Raw genomic sequence first — 27,890 nt, 5'->3', positions numbered from 1 at the left:
TAGAAATCTCTTTTGGATAATTCTAAGACATAAACATAATAGGGAGAGTGAGAAAATAGAAAAAGACATACCAATACATATCAGGAAAATACTACTTAGGAGTACAGAATTTACCATTCTAGTACAAAAATACCAAGGTTCAATAATGATTCAATTTGATGTCATGCTTCCTTCACAAAACCTCAAATACAATAATTTGTATGTAACAGGAGATATTTTGACAAATATAATTGTAGATACTTAAGGTGTACAATGTTGTACTTTAATATATGTATAAGTTGTGAAAAGATTCCCCTACTGAGTAAATTGCATACCTCTCTCTCACATATTTATTTTTTGGGGGGGGGAGGGTGAAAACATTGGAGTTCTACCTTCTTTGCAAATTTCAATTATACAATGTAATGTTATCAACCATTGTCACCATGTTATACATTGGGTCCTCAGATCTTATTTGTTGTATAACTGAAAGTTTCTGCCTTTTACCAGTGTCTCCCTATTTCCCTTACCCTCAGCCCCTGGCAACCACTTTTCTACTGTCTCTGTGAATTTGAGTATTTTTGTTTGCCTTCTTGGTTTGTTTATCTGTTTTTGTTTCTAGATCCTACATACAAATGATAGCACCTAATATAATGGCAGAATTTCCTCCTTTCTCGCTGAATGCTCTTCCACTGTATGTACATACCACATCTTTTTTATCCATTCATCCATTGATGGACACTTAGGTTGTTTTCATACCTTGGCCATTGTGAATAATATTACAATGAACATGGGAGTACAGATAGCTCCTTAAGATAATAATTTCATTTCTTTAGATACATACCCAAAAATGTGATTGCTGGATCATACGATAGTTCTATTTTCAATTTCTTGAGATATCTCCATAACTGTTTTCCATAGTGACTGCACCAGTTAATATTCTCACCATCAGTGTCAAAGAAAGGTTTCCTTTTTTCTACAACCTCTTCAGCATTAATCTACTCTTTTCTTTGTTTTTGATAATCATACTCAATGATGTCAAGTGAAATCCCATTGTAGTTTTGATTTGTATTTCTCTGATGATTAGTGATGTTAAGCATCTTTTCATGACCGTTGGTCATTTGTAGGTCTTCCTTGGAAAAATGTCATTCAAATATTTTGCCCATTATTTATTTATTTAGTTAGTTAGCTAGTTTGTTATTGAGTTGTAGAAGTTCTTTGTTTCTTATGTATTTTGTATGTTAATGCCTTACTGGACATATGGTTTGCAAATATTTTCTCCCATTCCACAAGTTGCTTTTTCATTTTGTTGGTGGTTTCCTTTGATGTGCAGCTTTTTAGTTAGATGTAGTCCCACTTATTTATTTTTGCTTCTCTTTCCTTGGTTTTTGGTGTCAAATCCAAAAAACAATTGCTGAGATCAATGTGAAGAAGCTTATCTACTCTATTTCCTTCCAGGAGTTTTATGGTTTCAGGTCTATGTCCAAATCTTTAAACCATTTTGAGTTGAATTTTGTGTATGGTGTAAGACAGGAATCCAATTTCAGTCTTTTGTATGTGGCTGTCCGGTTTTGCAAACACAATTTATGGAAGAGATTATCCCTTCTCCATTGTATATTTGTGGTTCCTTTGTCATAAATTAATTGGCCATGTAAGACATGACATACAACATGAGAATTTAAGCATTGCACTGGTATTTTATTCTTTTTTTTTTTTTTTTTTTTTAGATTTTATCCATTTATCTGGACAGAGAGAGACTCAGCGAGAGGGCAACACAAGCAGGGGAAGTGGGAGAGGGAGAAGCAGGCTCCCTGCTGGGCAGAGAGCCCAATGTGGGGCTTGATCCCAGGACCCCAGGATCATGACCTGAGCTGAAGGCAGACACTCAACGGCTGAGACACCCAGGTGCCCCTGGTAGTTTATTCTTGATTTGAATTAAGTTAATTAGATAAGTCATATTTGAAATGTGAACAAATGATATAACTGATTGAAAGATTGGGAAAGAATTATTTCTGGGAGTGAATACTGGGTGAAAATACTTTAAGATTCTTTTTAGTATAAAGTTTAGTATGTTTTCAAATAATAGACTTTGAGGCCTAATGTCCTAGTTTCTCCAATGTCATAGTGAGACAAGATTTGACGAAACTTGCTTGTCATTAGAATTGGCATTTTTGAAATGAAATAACGAAACTAGTGGGCATTTCCTGCCCATTTTTGCTAGAACATAACTTCTTTCCAGTAGATGGTTCCTTTGATGTATAACCAATATAGTTAGAAAGGATTGAATAACATCAATTATAACAATTAATCTAATTTTTAAGGGAAGCTAGAACCACATTTCAATGATTCTTTATGTATGTAAATCAAATGATAAATCAAATACAAATTAAATTATAAATCAAATTAATATTTAAAATTACTTTAATGATAACAATTAATATATAAATATATTTTTAAAAATTGTTTTGTTCATTAAGATATAATTTAAAGTAAGAATTTGTAGTTTAAAAGCTATTTAATCTTTAAAAAATGTAAAAAAGTTTTAAAAATTTAAAAAAAACTGCTCTCAAAGGAAATTTTGTGTTTTTAATTATCATTGATAACCATAGTTTTTGATTAAAACATTTATTAAGATTCCCAATGTGAATTTTTAAGAGGTAAACTAGAAAAAGAAACATAAACAGAATATTATTTAAGATAGAAAGGCCACATAATTTCAAATACTTAAATACTTTTAAAATCTCAAGTGGATTTTCTTTTCAAGGAAAGTAGAAATAGATTGCTGTGCTAAAATTACTTACAGTTTAAGTCTTCCCATCTATCAGAAAAAAGTTTTTATTGTAATTCAGGTAAATATATTTTTGATAAAAAGTAACAAATCTCTAAATACAATCTGCCATATACAATAAATAAACACCATTTAAAATTAATGATCTGTATAAAGAAATTATAAAGCACTTTTATGAAAATGTGAAGAAAAAATACAGCTTAAAAAATGTCCAAAATATTTGACTATCATGATACCCTGTGATGAATCAAACCAGACAAATTAAAAACTTGTGTCATAAAATTGTCTTTAAAATTGCCAATTGCCAGAAATTCAAAAGTGCCCTGCTTTACATTATTAAGTATATGTCAGACAGAACAAGAAACAACCAATCATCCATCCAGAAAATCAATCAATACTTTGCTTTGAGTTTTGTTTCAAGTTTTCCCAGGTCTATTATCTATATTAAATTCCACAAAATTTCTCATAATTATGGGTTGTACATATAATTTAACTTATAAATCGTATATTTTTATGTTTTTGCTGGTTTTACATTTATATTATAGCTTAAATTTTTTTAAAATGCTGTTTTAATTGGTGGGATATTTGCTAACATTCTTGTGTACTAATTTTATCCATACCATTTTCTGATTAAAATCTGTCTATTTTGTACCCTTAATTTGTTTTTTTTGTTTTTTCTTTTTTTAAGATTTTATTTATTTATTTGAGAGAGAATGAATGAGAGAGAGCATGAGAGAGGAGAAGGTCAGAGGGAGAAGCAGACTCCCCAAGGAGCTGGGAGCCCAATGCAGGACTCAATCCTGGAAGTCCGGGATCATGACCTGAGCTGAAGGCAGTTGCTCAACCAACTGAGCCACCCAGGCGCCCTGTACCCTTAATTTGTAAACAATCTCCTACAAATTCATAAGTAGTTTAAATGACCTGTAATTTTCTCACTATGCAGTAGGCATCTTTCACAATGGTAACACTTCAACATTTCTTGAATAAGGTTTTCCACCTTACCTGAAAGTAAGGGTATTTGTATGGAATAGAAGTGCTTAATTTCAAGTTTTCATAAATGGAGAATAAGCAAAAAGGCATCCTACTTAGCCATTGCACATATTATGAATAATATTATTTTTTATCAGTTTTACTTGTATAATCAGTTGTTAATGTCAAAATTTAGAATTATCACTGTAAACTGGTATATTTTTATGTGCATAAGTTTTTTGTATGGAATGTTTTTGAGTATTCTTTCCTATTGGAATTACTAACCTCTATTTTTATTACTCAAAAGATATTTTCTTTTTGTCTTTTTTTTTTTTTTAAATTAAGCTCAAAGCAGTATTTCAGTGGAAAGCAGGCAATACCAGCTAGATGATGCCAGTTCCCCGAAGAGGTCATTTTGTATGTCAAGTAGATCAATACAGATTAATTATATTTTGAAAACTGAGATAAATAAAACAACAGATTAACAAATGTTAGTGCTACAGTTTTGAAAGTGAAAAAGTTTCTTTTAATGACTGAATCAGAAGATTTCATTAACAAAATGCACATTTAATTATGTATTTTGAGCAATATTGTACCCAGAATGGAAAAATAGTAAAACTCATTACTAGTCTACAGATGTTTTGAGCAATTTTTAAACTGTACACAAAAATTGATGGTGCTTCTTTGTCTATAAGCCATCTGGTCATATTTTATTAAGACATCTGCCTGTTCTTTGTATAAAAATATAATGAAATCAGAATAGATTTAACTTAAATGCAAACTGTGGAAATTGAGATGGTAGTTATTCAAAGAAAAAACAATAAAACAAAATATACACTTTTTCTCTACTGATGGTGTACCTAGAAAGTTGAAATAAAAATTTCAGAAACAGCACAAGGAGAATATATATTTTTCCACCTAGGCTCTATTTCTTCCGTTTCTTCACCAAAGTTTTCCTTACTCTGATCCCATATTACTCAGATTCTGAAGAACCGAATGTACTGAATCTTTCTATTTTAAAATTGTCATATAGCAAAGCTGGTTGGCAACTCCTAAAATCTTGAGTGATTTAGCTGAAGTGAAAAACTTTCATAATTATAGCGGTTTCTTGAGGAGAAGCATTAATTATATGCTGCAAGAAAAAAAGAGCATTTGGCTGGTAGATCTCCTCTCCCACTAGTCTGTTTCTCAGCTCAGATCTAGTATCTGGATCCTCCTATTTCCCAGAACACATTTGATGCTGAAGCCCAAGGCTGGTGAAACTCCTGTCTATTGCTTTTTGATGGTAACTTTTCCCAGTCTGAACTATGGTCTTGTTATAAGCTGAATGTTGTGTTCTCTCAAAATTCAAATGTTAAAACATCCCCTCTGCCCTGTACCTCCCCATGAAGCATTATGGTACTAGGAAGTGGGGCCTTTGGGAGATCAGGATTAGATGAGGTTATGAAGGTGGCGACCTCGTAAATAAGATTAGTGCTTTTTATGAGTCAAAAGTAAGTTTGCTTCATTTCTCTGGTCTCCACCATGTGAAGAAGCAGTAAGAAGTCTGCAATCCAGAAGAGAGTTCTTCCCAGGACCTGACATGCTGGCACCCTGATCTCAGCCTTCCAGCCTCCAAATTATAAGAAATAAATTTGTTATTGATAAGCCACCCAGTCTGTGGTACTTTGTTATAGTAGCCCTAACTATATTGGTACGAAGAGTAGGATGCTGCTGTAACAAATAGCTAAAAATGTGGAAGTATCTTTGGAACTGGGTAATAAGCAGGGTTTTGAGGTACATGCTAGAAGTAGAAATGTTAAGGGTGGTTCTGGTGAGGACTCAGAAGGAAAAGAAGAGAGATTAGAGAAAGCCTCAATCTTTTTAGACAATACATAAATAATCATGAATAGAATGTTGGTAGAAGCAAAGAAACATAAAGGCCATTTGATCAAGTCTCAGACAGAATGACGTGTATGTGCATATGATCAAGGCAGTTTAGAAGTCTTTGGCAAATGATGAAAATAGAGATTTGATTAAAAAAGTATGAGGAACAAATAAAATTCCAAAGGCATACAGCAAAGGATATATCAATTGAGTAATCAGTGATTGAAGGCAAAAAGCCCATGCCATGATGGGCAGGAAATATCCCTGCAGTGTGCACCTTCAGGGCATCTCAATCTAACTCTACTACTTGATTCGTCCTCTGGAAAGAGGCCAAGCAATGGCCAGATGCGTCTTAGAATAACTCCTTCTGCAACATCTCAGGAAGTTACCTTCAGAAACCTGTGTGGTTCTATTATTAAGAAAGTCTCTGTAATTGAGGATTGTGGATAAGGAAACAGGTAGCTTACATGTTTGTCTTCTATTATTGGCTAACACATTCCAAGCAAAAGTCCAATGCTTTAAGAGCTTATGATTTAGGGTTATGCTCAGTCAAGAGAGGAAGATACAAATGGTGAGAGAAAGAGAAAAGTGATTTTTATCTTTGAGAATTAGAATTAATCATGGAAATAATTTATAGTTGTTTCCATTAAGTGTAGTAATAAAGAATGTTGACCTTTCGGCAGTGAGCCAGTGGGTAGGAGGACAGATAAATAGTATTAATTCTCATTTAACCAGACTTTGATATAAAAATGTCTGAGCACATATGGAGAAATCATTATCTTACTTTTAGGTTTGAGAAATAAGATGGGAAATAATTGATAAGATTCAGATGGTGTATCTAAACCCATTTCGAGTAAATGGGATTCAGAGTAGGGGTTAATCTCTCCCAGTAAGAAACTGAACTAAAGTCGGGAAACCAAGCCCACCTATATCACCAGTGCACATGACTGCGGAGTTAAGAAGAAAGAGTGGTCAAGTGCTCAAGGGCTATTGAATAGCTTTAAAGGAATAGATTTCATTCTAGAACCCACTTAGTAATTCATAACATAGTTACAGGCGTGGGTAGGACCAGTTCAAATATTGGTTAGGGTGATCCTACAAATACAAGGTCTGATAACCAGAAAGAACTAGAAGAAGACTTAACTCCTGACATCTTCATCTTATATTAAAACTTCAGGGGTGCCTGGGTCACTCAGTCATTAAGCGTCTGCCTTTGGCTCAGGTCATGATCCCAAGATCTTGGGATCAAACCTCAAGCTGGGCTCCATGCTCGGCAGGAAGCCTGCTTCTCCCTCTCCTACTCCCTCTGTGTTCCCTCTCTCGCTGTGTCTCTCTCTGTCAAATAAGTAAATAAAATCTTAAAAAAAAAAAAAACAAACACTTCAAAATTTTCAATCGACTTATAGTAGCTTCAAATACAGTTTGAAAATGAGAAATGTTCTGATGTTCCCAGAATATCATAACAACACAAATAAATATTTACTATATCACCTTGAGCTTTTTTTTATTGCTTAAGCATAATATTTGACCAAGCTAAATAAGTGCCTGAAGCATTTATGATTTAATTTAGTAAGAAGCTACAATTATTGAATATCTTAATCCAACTCAAAATCACTTGAAGAATTTTAATATTTAAGTTGGGTTTGAAAATCACCAGTTCTCTTAAAACATTTTCCTTAATTTTTTCCCCTGTGGATTATCCCCTTCTACTTGTATTAAAACCTGATTTGCACGGATATTGCATACTAAATGATCTCTGGACAAAGACTGAAGGTCAGCAATGGCAGGCACTAAAAATTGCCTGAATACAGAGGTAGCCCTGTTCAATTCCTTTATTTAATAAATGCCTTCTTAGTACCTTCTATGTGTCAAAGACCATGTACCATGCTAGAAATATTAATAAGAAACAATTGTATAGTCTAGCGAAAGAGCTTGGCAAATATACAAGCCAATTTTTGAATATAATAATTACTAAATGAAACAAACACAAGGCTGCATTAGGACCCTTCTTCAGATTCCCTCCTGCTCTTCCAGACTGGATCGGACATCTCAAATAGGAAGGGGGTGAGTTTTAGTAAGGTTTTCCCAAATATACGTCTAAGCCAAAAGTTGAAACAAAGCAGGATTTGGCCAGGTAAGGGAGAGGCAGTGGGCTGAAAGATCATCTCATGTGTAAGTAATAGCATAAACTAATTCCTATTCTCATTAGAGAGCCTGGTCTATTTAGGAATTGATAAATATTTCAGCAATATTGAAAGATAGTATAAGGAGAGAGGCATAGAGTATCAGGTAGAAAGATGAGTTCTTAGTAAATAAGCAGGTGACTAAATATATTTTCAAGTTGGACTATAACATGGCAGTATAGTTGGAACTCCTCATTCATCTTAGTAACTAGAGCTTGGAAGAGTTCTGTGTCCTGCTCAAACCTAACCTGTTAACATATGTGGCCCATCTGCTTGAAGCTTTCTGCTAATATTCTGGTATCTACTCTTCTGCTCCTTGGTGACAGAAGCTTTTTCTCACTTCTATGTGGCTTGTCCCCCTCATTTTTATGGTCCTTTCCCCTGGTTTTCACATTTCTCTAAACATGGTTGGCATAGTAGGGTTCTCCAGAGAAATGGAACCAATAAGATATATAAAAAATTTGTTGTGAGGAATTAACTTATATAATTATGGAGGCTGAGAAGTTCTATAATCTGCTGTCTGCAAGCAAGAGGCCAGGAAAGCCAGTGGTGTAGTACCAGTTCTTACCTAAAGGCCTGAGAACCAGGAAGCCATGATGTAATTTCCAGTGTAGTCCAAAGGCCTCAGTCAAATGCTCGTCTTCCAGAAATACACTCACAGAAATAATTTTTTTCAACCATCTGGGCATCCCTTAGTTCAGTCAAGTTGACATGTAAAATTAACCATCACAGTTGGATGCTGTTTCCTAATGCTTTCCAGCATTGCCTCTCCTGGACCTCTCTGATCATTAGTTTATCTGCTCAAGACCATCTTGGACATAGTTATTAATCAGACTTAGACTATAATACCCATTCCCATATCTGGTTCTGAAGAGTTCCATGATCAAATATGTCAGGACAGTTCTGTGAAGGGACAGCTTTTCCATAGGGCCCTGCTGAACTTGCACATACCAACATAAACTACAGGAGCTCAAATCATGGTTAATCTGAGCCTTGCAGAATGCCTTGTGGATTCCTCACGGGGTTTGGGACACTTACTAAGAGCTTCCTCAAAGTCATCTCCCATTTGCTTGCTTGTGTTCCCTGAGGAATTTTCAAGAGGCAGTTTCTTATCACCTCCCTAGGTTCTAATGAGGTATGGAGCCCTCTAGCTTGAAAACTGCAGAATATAAAACCACTTAGTTTCAGTCTAGAATTTGCTCCTTAGCAATTGAGTCCAACAAAACTCACTGAAGTTGTCCGGACCCTTTTATTTCAAATCCCTTTCGCTGTATGGAGACTGCAGGGAGCTGATACCATTGGCTAATCTTCCTTTCGCTATTTAAATAACAAATTTAGTCTAAAAGTTTCTTATCTTTACCAGTCATATCAGATGATTTTGTCTTGCTTTGTCTTGTGTGTGTATTAACTTATATCAGCCAATGTGAACCTCCTAGAAATTCACAAGGGAGGATCTTTAAGAATCTGATCAGTCCAGTAGTAAAAGCATCTATTTAACTTTGCTCAGATCAGTATTTCCTAATTTATTTAAACACAAAACTTTGTTTCTCTCACAAAATCCCTTCTAAAACTACATGGAACGCACCCTTAGAATCAGTGGATAAAATAGTGCTTTGGAGTTAGTGTTATTCCTTCTTTCAAGAGATTTCTAATTTCCATTTATGATCATTTAAAATTGATATTTTGGGGGCACCTGGGTGGCTCAGTTGGTTAAGCAACTGCCTTTGAATCAGGTCATGATCCTGGGATCCTGGGATGAAGCCCCAGGTCTAGCTCCCTACTCAACAGGGAGCCTGCTACTCCCTCTCCTCCCTACCCACGCGCGTTCTCTCTCTATTTCTGTCACTGTCTCTCTCTCAAATAAATTTTTTAAAAAATTTTAAAAAAATATTAAAAAATGAGACCTGCTATTTTCCCTTTTATGGTCTATAGACTCTTCTCACATTCAAAGAGAAAAGCTCTAATTCTCTAAAGCAAATATCTGTTTTTAAAAATAGATTTATTTATTTATTTCAGAGAGAGGGAGCATGCTGGGGGCGGTGGGGGGTGCAGAGGGAGAGGGAGAGACTCAAGCAGACTATGCTGAGTGCAGAGCTCCATGTGAGGCTCCATCTCATGACCCTGAGATCAGACCTGAGCCAAAACCAAGAGTCAGATGCTCAACCAATTCACCACCTAGGCTCCCCTAAAGTAAATATTTGCTTTTAATTCATTCTCTTCAGAATTCCTGTAAACATGCAACACAATGATATTCTATGGAATAAAATGGCACAGGTTTTCCATGCACATTCCTAGTCTCAGATTCACAAGCCAAACATGATCTTGGATAGTGAATGGTCATTGAACTTGAGGCACTTGCTATTCCTACACAAACTAGTTTTCTTTAGCAATAGCCTCACCAGAGGGTGTTCTGTGCTGTTTAAAATGTTAGGTTAGCTGAGAGAGGGTGGGACTATTACAATTATATGGACATATCCTATTCCTCCAAACTCCTAAATTTTGTCCTCTAGTAATGAGGTATGGTTTAAAACAGTACATTTAAGGGCGCCTGGGTGGCTCAGTGGGTTAAGCCTCTGCCTTCAGCTCAGGTCATGGTCTCAGGGCCTTGGGCCCTGGGATCGAGGCCCACATTGGGCTCCTTGCTCGGTGGGGAGCCTGCTTCCTCCTCTCTCTCTGCCATCCTCTCTGCCTACTTGTGATCTCTCTCTCTCTGTCAAATGAATAAATAAAAATATTAAAAAAAATTAAAAACAAAACAGTACATTTAATCTATACATTTGAAAGACAAATAATCCTTTTTGACTAATAAGTGATCAACTGCTTTTGTGCAGTTCAAGGAATAGTTTTGGATGGTAAATGATGCCATGACTAATGATGGTTAAAGAAAAAGTATATCCGGAAATATTTCCATTAATTAATGTATAAATTTTAAAAAGTCAACTTTCAAATGTTCCTCTCCAGAATCCAGAAAAAGATATGAGGAATATTGACTACTTAATCTTAAAATCATATTTTAAGATATGATTATATTTTATTTTTAGCTGAAGAATAAAAAGTAATAGAAATAAAGTGGTATTTTAATAGTTAATGTAACTAGTGAGTGGGTTTCACAAAGGCACATTGACATTTTACTCACTGATCAGATTAGTAAGGACTTTTGGTTGGCATCTTACTGTTGTGTGAATATTAACCAATATAAAACTATGAATACAATAATGACCTATAATAAAAGCAGAGGCATAGATTTTTAATTAGTTATTAAATGTTTAATTATTTAATCAGCACTTTATGGTTAAACTGATATTCAAGAATAAAAGCCTTGGGTCATTAAAAATGGGTATTATGAAGATATATATGTGTGTGTGTATGTGTGTGTGTCCTTAATTCAGAGTTCTTAATAGTTAATCAAATTTTATTTCATTATATGAAGTTTATAAATACTTAGTAGGCAATTCATAAAATATCTGCTAAATGAGTGGATGATTTTAATATTGGTAGTCAATTCTAATAGGTGCTATTGAGTGGAATAAAATCTTTTAGTAATTTAAAAATTTATAATATTTCTGACTACTAGATCTTTCCTTTCCCCCATCCTGCACCCACCCATCTTCAACACAGCACACTTTCAAACACAAGTACATAAACTCTTGTCCCTGAACAAATTCAAAGGATGCTTTAATGAGACATACAGTTAATTGAAAACTGTCTATTCACCTGATCCCATTCCTAAAGAGATAATGGTCACTGGATTCTCCTTAAGTTTGGAAGATCTGGCAGACAGACAGGGAAATAATGACGACTTCTCAAATGTGGTCCTAGGACATAAAGAAATGATAAATAAGGGAGGTAAAGCAAATTACATTGACATGAATGAAAAGCTTGTGTTGTGGTGTTGTAAAAGAAGTTTGTGAAGTGAGGGTAGCTTAATAGAGAATAAAATATTAAAATTTTTAAAGCCTATTTTACTATAAGGAGAGAAAAAAAAGCTTCCAAAAAAGAAATGAACAATTTGCAAGTTACCTGAAGAAGGAATTAGAGATTATGAGTTGTTGAATGCATTTGCCTGTGTCTGACATAGTGAATGCTCAATAGTAATGACCTGAGTCAGACTAGTAGCTTCCTAGAAGAGCACCAATAGTGGGTACAAACAGAGTTTTGAGAGCCTGATCATATGGGCTCAGATTTGGATTCAAGCACTTACCAACTATGTGACCTTGGGCAATTTTCCCATTTAAGAAAAAGAAATGATAATATTGTCAAGATTAAATGAATAAATATGTGCAAAATGTTTTAAACTATGCTGACATATTAAGTGTTATATTAAGCTTAAGATTTTGTTTTGTAAGTTAAGGACAATTTCTATAAAACCCTAAGGAACTTGGCAAAGAAAGTAAGAAATTGATCCATTTTCTTTTTCTTGGAGTATTTGACTAAATGCTGATTGAAGTTGGACTTACCAGAAAACTTTAGTAATCAAATATGGGACCTAATTCACAGAAAAATGTGGTTAATATTCCCTAAAATTTCTTGAACAAGAGACAAAAAAGACCATTGATTTAAAGATACTTTTATAAGATATGGATACAAGTTATATATAGAAGTATGTGTAGAACTTATTTGACTTCATAATTAATTCTAGGCATTAGTAATAGAATTTTTTAATGTAAGAACCAAGAGGAACCTCCATACTGTTTTCTAGAGGGGCTGCACCAGTTTGCATTCCCACCAACAGTGTAAGAGGGTTTCCCACTCTCCTCATCCTCATCAACACCTGTTGTTTCCTGTGTTGTTAATTTTAGCCATTCTGACAGGTGTGAGGTGATATCTCATTGTAGTTTTGATTTGTATTCCCTGATGATGAGTGATGTTGAGCATCTTTTCATGTATCTGTTAGCCCCAATGTTTATAGCAATGTTATCAACTATAGCCTAATTATGGAAAGAGCTCAAATGTCCATTGACTGATGAATAGATAAAGATGTAGTGTATATATACACAATGGAATATTACTCAGTCATAGAAAGAATGAAATCTTGCCATTTGGAACAATGTAGATATAGCTAAAGAATATTATACTAAGTGAAATAAGTCAGAGAAAGACAGATACCATATGACTTCACATATATGAGGAATTTAAGTAACAAAACAGATGAACATAGTGGGAAAAAAAGAGAAGCAAACCAGGAAACAGACTCTTAACAGTAATGAACAAACTCTGGATTGCTGGAGAGGAAGTGGGTGGGGGGTGGACTAGATGGGTGATGGGTATTAAGGAGTGCACTTTTGATGAGCACTGGGTGTATGCAAGTGAGGCATCACTAAATTCTCTCCTGAAACTAATATTACACTGTGGGTTAGCTAACTGGAATTTAAATAAACTTGAAAAAAATATATAAGAACCAAGAAATTCTTAGATTCTTTCCTTTTCCAGATAGAAAAATAAAGACTCAATGAAAGTAATCAATATTTCAAGGAAACACAGCCACAAATATGGAATAGTTCCAGATCTCAGTGCCTTTTTCACTAGAGCATGCTGCCATACAATCACAAATCCTTTTTTTTTTAATAGTTGGTCCTTTCAGAGAAAAATAGAATTCATAAATATCATTTACCTTAAGTTATGTAAATCTTACTCTCTAACTTTCTAAAATAAAAATTTCATTAGTTATTTAAAGTTACAATTGTGCCTTATATATTTCTAACAAGACAGAAAAGTACAAAAAAATCTTCCTACAATGAACTCAAACTGTACACTCCAAAATAATAATCATTAATAGAAGATGAATCACCTTCCATACGTCTTTCTAAAGATAAGTAGAGATACAAAACCAAAGAGTAAGATACATAGGAATTGTTTTATGGAAATACTGTAATATTTCTATGTATTGGTATATAGTTAGTGTATATTTTAAAATTAAATTATTAAATCTATTTAAATTTCATTTGAATTTAACTTGAAATATCAATAAATTGAAACTAAAAGAATTGTTGAATTATAGTTAGCTTCTCAAAACTCAACTTACTAATTTTGATTCATGTTTTCATTAATGAATTTCATTATTGTAGCATTGAAAGTTCTTGGTTTACAAATAATAGAAACTGGGTAACATAAGGAGAGAATGAATTTTATTCTAAAGGTATTGAATATCTCAAAGAATTTACAGGATTATTAGAGAAGTAGGCTCAGGTGGGGATCAAGGAAGGCAAGGCAAGGCATGGACAAGATGCTGCCATGTGACCAGTATCCTCAGTATTGAACCATTTGATGGTTGGATACTTGACACTGCTTCGATCATTGAAATGATTTGATATGCTTTGCAAATGATGGACTTTGCTGCTTTTACATATTTTTCCAGGCTTTTGGACATTTATCATCTTACAAAACCACTTTCTCGTTGACCCTGGAGTCCATGGATATACCCAAATATCCTTAAACTTGAGACTACATTCAATATTGCATAGGATTATCTTAGCCACAGGCCAGCTGTCAGAGTATTGAGAAAGGGAATGACTAATATCCTTTATATATTATCTATTGTCTGTAGAGGAGACCCAGTACAGATCTCACCTATCTGGGATTCCTTCAAAGTAGGCGGTGGATACAAAAGCTAAACATCTAAACTGACAATTATCCATTAAATATAGTTGCTTTATTTTAAGCATTCAAAAGTTCAACTTTTCTGAGTTCATTTTTGCTTGAAGGAATTACTCTTTGTTATCCTATACTTCCAGTGCATTTTGAGTTGGCTATTTGTAAAAGTCTTGATTTATACTTGCCCTTCAGATTTTGAAGTTATTGTTCCACTACTATCTGTCATCAAGCATGATACTACTTCTTTCATCACAGCTTCTGTATTCAAGGTGACTTGTGTTTTTTCCCTAGGTACTTTTTTGTTTATTCTTGAAAGTCAATAGCAGATTGAAAAAATGTTTCTGATACACGATGATAAACATTATTTGTCTTAGAACTTAGTATACGCTTTCAGTATGCAGATATATATTTTTTCCATTTAATTTGGGTAAATATTCTCCATTGGAGGTGTATGTAATCTTTGTTGAGAAGCCTTGGGGTTTTTTCTGGAATTTCGTGAAATGTTCCATACCAGGGTTCAATATACCAAATTGGAAAATTACTTTAAACTCATCCAGGATACTATCCATATTGATTTATTCTCAATCCCTGTTAAAATCCTAATGGCACTTTTTATAGAAATTTTAAAAAATTATAAAATTCATATGGAGCCACAGAGGATCTCAAATAGCCAAAACAATCTTGAGAAAGAAGAACAAAACTAGAGACATCACACTTCTTGATAAAATATATTTTGAATATATTACCAAATTACAGCAATTGAGCCAATATTATACCTTCATAAAGACAGACATAAACTAATGAAACAGAATAAAGAGCCTAGAAATAAGCCCATGTGTATATAGTCAACTGATCTTCGACTAGTGTGTCAAGAATATACAATGAGGAAAGGATAGTCCCTTCAATAAATAGTTCTGGGAAAATTGATCAGTATGAAAATATTAAATTGAGCCCTTGTCTTAAACCATACACAAAAATCAACTCAAATGGATTAAAGTCTTAAACATAAGACTCGATATTATAAAACTCCTAGAAGACTACATAGAGGAAATCTTTCATGACATTGGTTTTGGCAAGGATTCCTTGGATATGACACCAAAAGCGCAGGCCACAAAAGTAAAAGCAAGCAAATAAACTAAAGTTTCTTCAAGCAAAGGAAAAAATCAACAGAGTGAAAAGGCAACCTATGGAATGGGAGAAAATACTTACAAACTATGCATATGGTAAGGCATTAACATACAAAATATATAATATATTTAATGGGAATAAAGTTTCAGTTATGCAACTAATAGGTTCTAGAGATCTGCTGTACAATACTGTACCTATTGTTAAAAATACTATATTGTACACTGGAAAATTTGAGGGTAGATCTCACTTTAAGTGTTCTTGTCATAATAAAAAAAGATACATCATGGAAAATAGTAAATCACATTAGTTTTTCCTTTCCTTATACAATTCTAGAAATGTTGTCAGTGCTAAGTTGAGGTTAATATCTTAATGGTTTCCCATTTGATTTTTCCCATCTTCTTCTCACTCAATTTTCTTTTAGTTTGGGGGGAGGAGGCAAGTATAAAGAATTGCCAGAATTGTGTCTCTGTCTAGTTAAGAGTCCTCTGCTGGCTATGGGCAGCAACCTTAATCATCTCTGTCTGAAGATTTCCACTTTGCTTGTAACCTGCAATCTTCCCTTCTTGACTGCCTGCCCTATGGGTTTGGACTTATGTAGCCATGTCCCACAATGGCATAAACCGATTCTCTGTAAAATACATTTATATGTTTCCTACTGGATCGGTTCCTCTGGTTAATTCTGACATTTACAATTATGGTTTTCTTAGAAATTTTGTGATAATGTCATAAGATGAACCAAGATATGTGCCAAAATTTAAGGAAAAGGAAAAATATTAGGACTATAGAATTGTCACTTTAGAAGCAGAATTTTAAAAGATAAACTACTTGTTAAATAAAGTAGTAATTTTTTAAACAAATTCCAAAAGAATAGTATTGTATGGATTTTTAGATTTACAGGGTTTGGAGGTAGCATCTTGATCACATTATCCACTGATGTGCACTGTTCATGATCTGTGAATCCAAGAATAGGGGGAGTCCCTTCTAGCACTACTGAGGGGAAAGGGTTGGAAGGCCTGACTTGACTGGGATCTGAGCCTTCTCCCTGCTTCTCCCAGGATCATTTTTTTATTTACCTAATTTGCCTCTAGGTCTCCTATGCATGATTTTATTTGTGGAAAGGAATTGGTTTGAAAACTACTGGTCTAATTTAATATATATATATTTTTTAATGTATGAGCAACACAGCCAAGAAAAATTAGGTGACTGGTCCAAACCTCATATCTGGTAGTGGTAGAATTAGAACTTCTATCTTCTGATTCCAAACTAAGAGCACAGTTAATTCATTCCCCAGTGCTGCTATAAAGTTTAAGGATAAATTCCTTGATGTCAGGATCCATGTGTTCTTCCTTATATAGATACACAACAGAGGTTTTAAATTTAATTGTGGTGACAAGAAAGACCTATGGATCCATAGCAATATGTGGATAATATTGTTTTGTAATGTTGGAAATAAATACTATTAACTCTCAGAAGAAGGAAAACATCAGTTCAGGGTACAAGGTTTCATGGACAAGATTGAATTTGTATTGAATCTTAAAGTTTTGCTAACATTTTAATACACAGTGATTAAGAGGCAGGGAATTAGGCATAGAGAGTACTTTAAACTATAGCAGAAGAAATTATTCATATTTTCTCTTTAATAAGACTTAATTTAGTTTCTCCTATGTCCAGATACTATTCATGGTGGGAAATGCACATTGATCATGAGTGCAAAAAAGAGAAAAAGCCCTAAGAAGTACACATTCTAAAGATGTAATTGATGAATACATTGCCAGGTCTGTTCAGTTGGGTGTTGAAATTTAAGGAGCTGAAGGAGTAAAGATAGAAAAGTGGATAGGATTTACATTGTGAAAGGTCAGGAATATTAGGTTGTAGTGCCTGAAATATCACCCTGACAATGAGGTGAAGACATGGAGACCAACAGAAGGTAAGTGCAGTCTTATTGAGGAGAAAAGGTCAGGGAAGAATGATCAGTAAAGAAAGTGGGTCAAGTGGCATATGATTTTCCTACTGCTGGAAAAAATTCCCATAAAAGTAGTGGTTTAAATCACCACAAATGTATTGTCTTCTAGTTCTGGAAGTCAGTTTTGACATAAGTGTCACTGGGGCAAAAATCAAGGTGTTGACAGAGCAGCATTCTTTTTTAGAGGCAAAGTTTCCAGCCTAGAGGCCACCCAAGATCAAGATTATTCCCCACAGGGCATTATCTGTTCCATACATTTGGGTTCTAGGTAATTTCCGAGCAGGTTCCCATAGGTGGCCACAACTCAGTCTCAGAGAGGCCCCAGGGCAATAATTAAGCCATCCAGAAGCTCAGGACTGGTGCAGAGCACTGTCAGTTTGTATCTGTGTAAAGAAAATGGAAGCCAGAGTGAAATAGTTGCTGTAGCAGTATCTAGATTAATAGATAAGGCAAGAGGGTTTGATTTTGAAATGATTCTTAAACATGTGCAATATCATACATATATTCCACGATTAAGATACGTTTATGCCCTTCCTTAGTTCCAATCTATCACCTAAAGTCTCATTCCAGGTGGTAGCCAGCAGCCTTATTTACAAATACTTAATTAAAGAAGATTAGCACAAAAGCTGCAATCCCCCTTGTTCTAGCTCATCCTGAAACTAACTGCTTTTACTCATCTGCCTTTTCCACTGCTGATGGTGGATATGCCTTACCTTCACACAGCTCTTGAGCCAGTACGTGTTGCTGTCCTTGCGTGGAGACTCAGACCTTCATCTCTCAATATTCTGAGCTCTTAGTTGACTCACCTTTGTTGAACAATAGTTTCTTTAACAGCCCTCTAAACATTATTTCTGGGCATAGAAGCATCAAGAATCACTCTAATGAAGACCCTGGATACCATAAATACTCTTACCTTCCATCATTTTTAGCAGCAACTGTGGGTCCTCATAGAAATCAAAACTGATTAGCCATCAATTTTAATGATTCCTTTCTTTGCCTGTTGATTCAATCAAGAATCCAGTGTCGGGATAGAGTCTGAGAACTAGGACAGAGTTCAGGTAAAATATAGGATTGCAGAGACAAAAAGGAAAATTCAGCATTTGAGATATAGGAAATGATGGCAAGAGTTACCAATCATATTTCTTTCCCTTGGTTCTGGACCATAAATTCTAGCTGCTTGGGACATAGCCCTCTGTGTTTGTGGTTGGTCAGGAATATATACTCATCATGGAGGACAAGGCCAAGGGCTGTCTCTAAGCTGTCACTTTAGTTGAAACTTTAACCAAACATTCATTGTTCTATCACATAGGATGCTTCTGGGTGAAACAATATAAAGACAAATAGACCCAAAAGGCATGCACCTATTGTTGCAACTCCTTTGTTTTAAAATGGGTGCCTTAATCTGAGACAATATGGTGGGAGATAGCATGACAATAAATTAAGCATCTGTAAACCTTTAGATGAGGATATTAGTTGGGGCGTTAGGGGCAGGAAAGACAAACCATAATTAGATTGATTTCTACTATGACTAAATAGCCATCCTATACAGAATGGAAGGGTTCTGAAATAATCCACATCCAAAAAGTCACTCTGGACTTCTCCAGGAATTCATTGTCTAAGGGTTCACCGTCAGTTTTTGCAGATGGGGCTTCAGTGGTAGCTATAGCTAGATTCGCCTTGGTGAGGAGCACAATTGTTGGGTCTATGACTTGATTCCTATTACTATGTCTTCTCCATCTTTTGACTATTGTATCAACACTGGGATTACAGAGAACAAAGGCTGGCTTTCATATAAAGGACAAGTATTCCTATCCATCTAGTTGTTCAGTGACTTTTTAATGTGTGATAGATGCTTTCTAATGGGTATTAACATGGTACACAAAGATTTGCATGTTCTCTGTCTACTGTCATAGGTTCATCCCTATGTCTCTTTCCAAGACTTTCTTGTGATCTATCTTCATGAAAATGCAGGCCACCTTTTTAGGTAATTACTTTATACCTTCTGAATAAACTCAAGTCCAATCCCAAATGTCCCTTTTCTCCTACAAAATAGATGCCTTCTTTTATGATTTTGGATCATGTCAGTGATGAGGGAATAGAAGGTAAGCTGAGGATGAAGCACAAGCTGACCTCCCCCCCACCCCCCATTCACATGATATCATGATATGTGTGTCATTCCTCAGGCACTCCTGGCTGCCCTAAAGCTAAGGGAAGGAAAAACAAATGGTTAATTTGTAAAGATTACAGTCCTACAAGTCCTGTAAATTACGAGTCTCCCTTAATTTACAAATGTCTTAGTGATTGATAAGAAAAAGTATTGTTATCAACAACCTAACTTCTAGAAGGAAATGTAGAAAAAATTATATGTCTTCACTGCAGCCTATTGACAAATACTTGAGGCAGGCAGAGTGTAACATTCCTCTGGGAAGCTCCCAACTGTCTTAATGTTAATGCCCTACTAGAGGGAAAAACAACCTTAACTTGAATGACAAGGCCTCCAGTACCTCGTAGGTCCTCTTTAGCATATGAACATTCTTTTGAAAACCTCCCTTTTTCCTTACTCCCACCTCCCAAGTATATAATCAGCCATCCCTCACAATCCTGGCACAACAACTCTTTCTGCCAACAGATACTGCTCCTATGCTTTAATAAAACCACCATTTTGCCCCAAAGACGTCTTCAAGAACTTTTTGTTGGTTGTTGGCTCTGGACCCCACCAACCTCACCCACATTTCAAAACTACATCATTGGGAAGCTCTAATCATATAGTTATTGATGCCTTGTAGTCAAGCGCTCAGTAACATTTCAGAACATCTTTGCATTTGGAAAATAGCTTTCTTCTTCAGAAGGTATGGTCTTACTCCAGAATCTCTGGAGTCTATCCTGACTGAAGATTATTTCTGAGTACACTATCTGCAGTCACCAATATCCACAGAGACCCCTAAAGCACAATTCTTTATTAATTGAAGGGGATGACAGTTGAAGCAATTTGTCCTTTCCTTAGAATGTATGTCCTGGCATTCTTCAGATCACTGGGCAACCACAACTTCCACAGACGTTGCTTCACTTTGAATTGTTAGGGAGTTTATCTACAACCTTCTGGAACACATGTATCTTAATGCTTATTCTCTAAGAGCCCTGCAAACTTGAGAGACAAGATGGCCCTTTTAAGTTCCCTATTATTAATATCAGTTTAGGTCTCGTATCTAACAGCCATCAACAATTCCTGAGTATTTTCTTCTCTCCAACGCACAATTACCCAAGAAAATTGTTTTAAGTTTCTTGGGGAAATGATCATAAGAATATTTTCTGTAGGTATACACAAGGTATTGTATTAATGTTGGTCAAGCAGACCTGGTCCCTCTTTCAATCTGTTTTTGGGTTTATGAATGACTAATATCTAGAAAATGAGTAGGTACATCTTGATGAGTTGAGATAGAATAAGTAGAAAATAGCACTGAAAAATCAGAGAAACAATCTCTATCTCCAAATCAGTAAAACAACAAAAACTTTAGAACTATGTGTATATTGGGAGTAGATTCAGGATGATCAATAAAGAGGTTTAGCAAGATTTTGAGCTGTCATTAAAATGTGGTACCAAAGAATACTCATAGAACATATGAATGGGAAATGAAAATTGATGGAATTGAAATGAAAATGAAAACCCAGGGATGCCCAGGTGGCTCAGTCAGTTAAGTGTCTGCCTTTGGCTCAGGTCACGATCCCGGATCGAGTCTGACATCGGGCTCTGTGCTGACCGGGGAGACTGCTTCTCCCTCTGATTGCTGCTCCTCCTGCTTGTGCTCTCTCTCTCTCTGACAAATAAATGAATAAAATCTTTAAAAAACAAAAAAGAAAATGAAAACCCAAAGGATACAATATTTGAATTTACTAGTTTTTTGCTCTTTTTAACTTAAAAAGGCAAAAATGCTACATATTGCAACAAATTGGTCAATACAGAAGACAGTTGATAAAAACAATTAATAATTTTACATCCTTGGCCCCGATCTACCCTTGTGAATTATTATATTAACAATTTGATGTGTATACTATTTTACCTTTCACTAAATCCATAAAACATATGTATGCATATAGATATATCTGTATATATTTACTCACATTTGTTTTGTTTATAGCAGATTATGATTGGAGACGGTCTTTGCCAATAATCTATCTAATACAGGCTTACAGAGATATTATGATTTATAATAATATTTTACAAGTCAATAACATACAGGATGATGTCTCTTAATAAGCCAATAGAAAATAACATACTCCCAACCGATGATAGATAACTTGTATTATTGTTTCAGGCAAAGGGAAAATGAAAGAAATAAAGTCCAAATTCAGTTGAAGAATACCTTCTACTAGCTGGTTCTCTGAAGAGTCGGCTTAGACAGCATACGCTGATGTCCAGCTGCCAGTGCAAATCCAAAGTCTCTTGGCACTAGTATCCAGTGCTGGCAGAACAAAGTTGCCTATGTTGGGGGGCAAGATGATCTTCATAGAGCTGCTGCAGTTTCCCCCACTGCCATACAGAGCTACATTGTCACAAACAGGAGCTAAAGTCCCAGGGTCTTTGGAGATCATTTAGAACAGCAAAGAGTGACCTTGCCAGCCCTAATACTTGCTGGAAATTCTACAAATTCTTGGTATTCAGAGTTTACATGTCCATTATGTCATAGTCATGTGTTCATATGCCTCCATATGTTCATACTGATAAGCACTCAGTAGCACAGTCGTTTTGACAACAGCATCCCAACACGGCCTCCCCAATGTAAACAAATTCACCTTGTATCAAAACAGCATCCCTGAAGCCATAAGCAAGTGGACTTGACATCATGAGAAACTGATACACAACAGACCCCTCATTTTTTAACAGAATGAAATCAATATCCAGCAATTTATATTTTATATATTTTACTAGGTCACTATTTACAGATGTAGTTCATATTTTGAAAATAGGTCTTATGATATTCCATATCTTGGAATATGAGGTGCTAGATTACTATCAGTTTTTTATTCAAAATAAGCTATACCTTCAGTGAACGTCTTTGTATATACAGTCTAATACATTGTCTGAAGGACATATTTTTAAAAGTGGATTACTAGGTCAAATGGAATACATAGTTAAAATTTTAATAAGTACTGCTAAATCATTTCCTAAAGATGGTTATTGTAATTCGCACTTCTATCTGGATAATAATACATAGTAATTATTTTAGTCATACTAAGTAAAGCTGACAAATAAAATAAAAATAAATACAAGTTTCTATTTCTACATATGCCTGCCGGCTACATATATAATCAATCAGTATTTTGGTTTAGGTTGGATTGACATATTAGAAGAAAATATGTTGAAATAAAGCAAAGATGATCATAAATGTAGACTTTGAATAGTTGGGTAGTATGTAACAGGCTTCCACCAGTCCTTAGGATACCTTTGGAAAGTGATGTCTTTTCCTCAGGACAGACAGAGCCCCCAGTCAGGTTACATGGCTTAGTTAGCAGAGGATAAGCTGGATTTCAGATGCGATTCAACCTTTAACATGAGTGCCCTTAGGGAGAACATAACCTACACAACCTAAGTAATAGCCCTGGTTGAAAATAATTGGAGTGAAAGCTGACTGAAGAACAATCACAGCCTAGAGAGGGGTGCTTAAGTAATTTACTTCTAGGGAAGGGTAATTGGAAGGGAAACACAGCCTGTGTAGTTGACTAGAATAATCGTATTTCCAACAACCTGTGCAATATTTTATGGTGATGGAGAGAGTGTAAGCATAAGCATTACTTACTTTTCTCATAAAAAGAATTTTTGTCAATTAGAAATTAATGTCTGAAAGTTATTAATAATACAAATATTTTCATCCAACCTCCAAATTTGTTAATGTTTCAGTTTCAGAGCTAGAGAAAGAGGAGTGTATCTTGTTAACAAACCTGGTATTTCTATATGAAGATAATTTTTAAAGGCAGCAAAAATAACACATTACTCAACAGAGGTGCCATTTTTATGGGCTAATGTTAGTAAGTAAAAATTTTAAACATCAAAATAAATAGCTGTGGTAATTTGTTGGTTATTCTTTGCAAAAAAAATTGCTGGGTCTGCATACTCTCAAAGTGTTTAGTAGAAGTATTCAAAGTCATGACATATATTTCATTTCTTAACTATGTGTACTAAGTGTAGGTATATAGATTATGTTTATTTAAAAATATGGCTCAAAAAATAAAAAATAAAAATATGGCTCAATGCATAAACTGTTCTACTCAATTTTCCTCATTTATATTCTTGGACATTTCAAACCATTTGCTTTATTAAAAATGTGTACTACACACACTTGGTTATGGTAAATTGCTTCTCATAATTTCATAATTTAAGATAAAGTTAAATCTATAATATATGAAATCACTTATCTGCAAAAATAATAACCAACAACTCCATGCTGAGACATAGTTCATAGTCATGGGAAAAATACTTCCCTAAATGAAATCAAAATAAGAAAGATATTGCTGAAATTTAGTCAAGTAACTTAGGGTATAAACTGAGGGAGGGAGGCACTACCAAAATACAATTGATGTAAAAAAAGACATAATCTACTCTGTGTTATTTTGGCATTTTGAAAGAGAACTAAGGATATGTTAAGTGAAGGTAGAAGTTCGGCATAGAGTTCACAAAAAGGATCATAAAAGGAGCAAGAATACATCAGAGTAATTTCAGGACTGTCCAGGGAGAGGGACGTATATTTCCGATGGCTGCCTGCGACGGTCACAATCTGGTAACACTAACTGTTAACAACCATCTTCCTAATTGCCCTTGCTCACCAAGCAATATTCTGATCATCCTTGCTCTCCGTAAAGACTTTATTACTGTGGTCAGGATGTACTGACCAGCTGACAAGAATATTCATGACCTTTGGAAGTTCTCGCTCACTTGAATTAATACATTAGCCATCTGTTTTATAGGTGAGTCTCTCACGAGCTCGATTAATGTGAGCTGTCACTGAGCTGACACATTGTGGGTGTCCCGACAAAATCAAATTCTTTTTGATTTGACCCTAGAGCATGGACTCTTTCCACAGTGATTCTGGCTTTAAGAGTCTTTGCTTTTGTAGCCATCCACTTTCCACTTAGACTTCTCTCTTAACGGTCATTATTCTATAGACACACATTTTCTGTCACTCACTCTCATGTTCTTATTGGAAAACAAAAGTGGGGATAAGTGGACAATGCTTGCATTCATCAAGGAAAACTTTATTGAGCATCCAAAGTAAATCTGGCATTACGCTAGGCATTGACGTGAGGGAGAGGAAAACAACAACAACAACAACAACAACAGTTATTCTTTTGTCACTGGGTCTTGGAACATGACCAGTGTTCCAGACTAAAGCTTTGTTATTAAATTGGAAACTGTTCGTTAAACTCTGGATTGATTCTATCGATTATATGAAGCATTGTATGTATAGAACCTTGCATGGTTCCTGGCACATGAACGCTCACTATTGGTTAGTTTCCTTTCTTCTCTTATTTACATTTCTTCTTATTTTGCAGATGATGAAATATTGGAACTTTTGGATTTATTTTTTGAAATTCAGTCATTGTCTATCTGAAAGAGAATAGAATGATATATTGCATGTCTATTAGGTAATATTTTAAGAAAAAAAATTGAACATCATAAAACATTTTTCTAATATTTTAACTATCTGTGGATCAGTTAGATGTTCAATAATTCTTATTTAACTTATCTTCACCTAAATACAGAATTACCAATTTTATCCATATATTTTCCTGAAACTGTGTGAGGGCTGATAATATTTACTAAAATGTTAGTCTTTTATTTCAGAATTATATTTTTAATTTGCCAATTATTCTAAATAAGTCAGGAGATTCAAGAAATAAAGCAAGAAAATTTATCCTTAAAGCATTTGAAAATTATTTTTGACATTAGTACTATTTTATACCTTCTTAGTTTGCTACCAATTTATGAAAAAAAATCACAAAACTTAAGGGTGTATGGTAAATAATCTTCATATAAATTAGATCTAAGATGTAAATTCAGTTGTTAGTTGTGAAAATATAGCAAATAGCAGAAAACTGAGAGTTAGTATAGTATTAAAAATATGTGCCAATTAATGAGTCAATATTAATTTTCTTGCTCTATTTTTCTGTTTCTATCTCTCTAAGTAGTTAGTGACATTTCAATTGAGGTAAAAGTGACATACAACAAACTGCATATAAAGTGTACAATTTGGTAATCTTTGTATATGTGTGTACATTTATTAGACCATCACCACAATCAAGATAATAAATAACCTTACCCCCAAAAGTTTCCTGGTGCTCCTTTGAAATCTTTTCTCATAGAATCCTTGCAATCACAGCTGTGAATCACAGCTATGTCACTATACATTAGTTGTCTATCATAAAATTTAATATAAATGGAATAATGTATTATACAAAATTGGTCTGGTATCTTTCCCTCAGCACAATTATTTTGACATGTATTTATATTGCTGAGTATACAAATAATTTATTTTTTTATTGCTAAGTAATATTCCATCCCATACGATGATTTATTTACCATTCTCATATTCATAAATATTTGTGGTGTTTTCAGTTTTGGGCTATACAAACAAAGCTATTATGAATATTCAGGTAAATGTCTGTATAAATATATGCTTTTATTTCTGTTGGGTAATTCCTTGTAGTGAAAGGTCTGTGTTATATGGGGGGGTATATGGTCAATTTTTTAAAACAACCAAAATATTTTTCCCAAGCAGATAGACCATTTTACATTCTCCTTTGTCATCCATATGAGTTCCCAGTTTCTGCAAAGTTTTGCCAATATTTGATATGATTAACTTTTCTAATTTAGGTTTGGAAGATTTAGTCTTCATTTCCTTAAAGACTAATGTTAATCATTTTTTTCATATGCCTCTTTGCATCCATATATCTTCTTGAAGAGTCTCCAGATTTTGTGGGTCTTTCTTCCTTTCTCTCTTTTTTTTCTTTCTTTCTTTCTTTGGTGGTTGGGGGTTGCTCATCTTATTAATGAATTTATTTGTATGTTATAGATACAAATCCGTTGTCAGACAAATTGTTAGTAAGTATGTTCTCAAAATTCTGCCTTAGTTTTTTTTTTTTTAAGGTGTGCACACTTTATTCTGCCTTAGTTTTTAAAAAGCTGTTTTATTTAGGTATAATTGGCACACAATAAACTGCAAATATTTAAAGTGTACAATTTGTAAAGGTTAGTATGTTCTTCATTCATTAAACAATCTTTCAAAAGTCTTAATTTTTAATTTTGAAAAAAATCCAATTTATCAGTTTTTTTCTTTTATGGAATGTGTTTTTCATGCTGTAGTTAAGAAATCTTTGGCAAACCAAAGGGTATGTATTTCTCCTATGTTTTCTTTGGGATGTCTTATAATTGATTAAGGACTGGATATATTTTGAATTAAAAATTGTTACATGGTATAAGGTAATGGTCAAGTTTTATAGTTTTTTTCATATGGCTATATAATTGTTTTAGCACCCTGTAAATTAGTTGCTCATATGTGTGAGTTTATTTCTGGACTTTATTCTAGTCTATTGATCTTATTGCATATCTTTAAACCAGTATCTTACTGTTGGTTTATAATAATGCTTGATATGAGGTAGAATAAGTCCTCTAACTTTATTTTTCTTTTTTGAAGCTGTTTGGCTGTTCTAAGACCTTTGCATTTACATAGAAAGTTTAGAAAGAGATTGTCAAAGACCACTGGGATTTTGACAGGCATTGTGTTGAATTTATTGATTAACCTGGGAAGAGTTGACCTGATGAACATTGTATATCTCTATATTTTTTTAAGTCTTTAATTTCTCTCAGCAATTGTTTTTAGTTTTTAGTTTATACAACCTGCACATATTTTTGTAAAGTGTGTAACTACTAATGTCATATATTTGAAGTTGTTATTAATGTCACTTTAATTTCAATTTCCATTTGTGGTCATTACTAGTAAATGGAATATAATTAATTTTGATATTAAGTTTACATATTACAACATGGCTAAACTAATTAATTCTAGAAGCATTTTTCGCAGATTTCACAAGGTTTTGCTTTGTTTTTATTTTTTTTTAAATGATGATCATGCATCTGCGTGTGAATAAAGGGGGCAATTTTATTTTCTTTGATCTGCAGACATTATATTATTTTCTATTGTCTTTTTTTTTCTTTATTCCATGGCCAGAATTTCCAATATAATGTTAAATAAAAGTGCCGAGAGCAAGCATCTTAGATTTGATCCTGATGTTAGGGTGAAATTTTTCAGTCTTTCTTCATCATCATCATCATCATCATAACTATTGTTATTATTACTTTAGAGAGAGAGAGTACAGACACATGAGTGGGGGAGAAGAGGGTCAGATGGAGAGAGAGAATTTTAAGCAGGCTCCA

Source organism: Martes martes (genome assembly GCF_963455335.1).
Source record: "Martes martes genome assembly, chromosome: 6".
Taxonomy (NCBI): domain Eukaryota; kingdom Metazoa; phylum Chordata; class Mammalia; order Carnivora; family Mustelidae; genus Martes; species Martes martes.
The sequence above is the reverse complement of the archived record's forward strand: the minus strand, read 5'-3'. Positions refer to the sequence as shown.